Raw genomic sequence first — 1,362 nt, 5'->3', positions numbered from 1 at the left:
TGGGAATGATCTATTATCCTATAGCTTTCATCTTAGAGATTATATTTTAGGGTTTCATTCTTTACAATCAACCAAATTCGATTCATTATGTTCTTAGAATTCGAAATACCTTTAGTTTAGTTGTTTGTAGAAACCGGACCACCAAGAATGAACCTCGAGCCTAGACACGATCGGGACGTAAGCTGGCTGGGACGCGTGCTGCTTCTATCGGATCGCGAGCGGCTCTGATGCGAACGGGAGCTGTTGTTGTCGGATCGCGAGCTGGCCTTGATGTAGGATGGAGCTGAGTTCGTCTAGGATCAGGAACGCCTTGGGGGCTGGAGTTGATCAGGTGAACACGAGCTGGAACGGAGTCGCGAACGGATTAGGGTTCGTCGGTATCGTCGGGTTCGGATTAGGGTTCCAAAGCAAATCGGCGTGCACTGTATCTATGCGTAAGGGCGTGTCGGTGGTCAGATCGACAAACGGTTTGCACTGACTGATTCGTCTCGAAATATTTTATTTTTATTTTTCAATTGAAAAAGTAATCCGATACGACTTTCACCGACAGTAAGAAGATTTCCACCGATGCAGATTCCTTTTCATTTAGGGTTTTAGGGTTTTAGCGATTTGGTTTTAGGCTCTGGGTGTTAGAGGCTATCGTGCTGATAACGTGTTGTGAAACTTTGAATTTAGAACTGTAAGTTTCTGTATATTATTAATGAATAAGTGTTCCCTTTATATAGGAGTTACAAGAGAGATAATTGGAAATATAATAATAGGAAATATTACAAATCATAAACATTAACGAATTAGGAAATAGGCAAGTTGTAGCCGCCTCTCTCTCCTCTCCAAGTCTCGCGGCCGCCTCTCTCTCTCTAGGGTTGGGCCGTCTCTCTCTCTAAGTGTATGGACCGGTTATGGACCGGTTATGGACCGGGTCGGTGATGGACATCCACCAATTGATTTATAACATACATATTTTATTGGACACGACAAAAATAAGCCTGTTAACGATATCACCAAATCCATTATTATGGTTCTATAATAAGTGGGCTGTAAAAGATGAGATACAATAGTCCTGGGCGTTCGGATACCCGTTGGCATTCGGGTCCGGTTTTTTGGGTTTTCGGATTTTCGGGTTTAAGCTTCTAGGTCCCATACTAAAATTTTATTAGTACGGGTCGGGTTCAGATAATAACACTTCGGGTTCGGTTCAAAATTGTATTGCATCATAAAACCCATAAAGTAATCATATATCGTACGGATTCGGATTATATCGGTTCGGTTCGGATATAACCAAAGTAAAAAACAAAATTTTTGAAGTAAAACATAAAGAAAAACATCTAAATTAAATAAAAATTAATCTATCACATATAAAAT

This window comes from Brassica oleracea, chromosome C9 (assembly GCF_000695525.1).
Source record: "Brassica oleracea var. oleracea cultivar TO1000 chromosome C9, BOL, whole genome shotgun sequence".
In the NCBI taxonomy this organism is placed as follows: Eukaryota; Viridiplantae; Streptophyta; class Magnoliopsida; order Brassicales; family Brassicaceae; genus Brassica; species Brassica oleracea.
Note: the sequence above shows the minus strand (reverse complement) of the source record.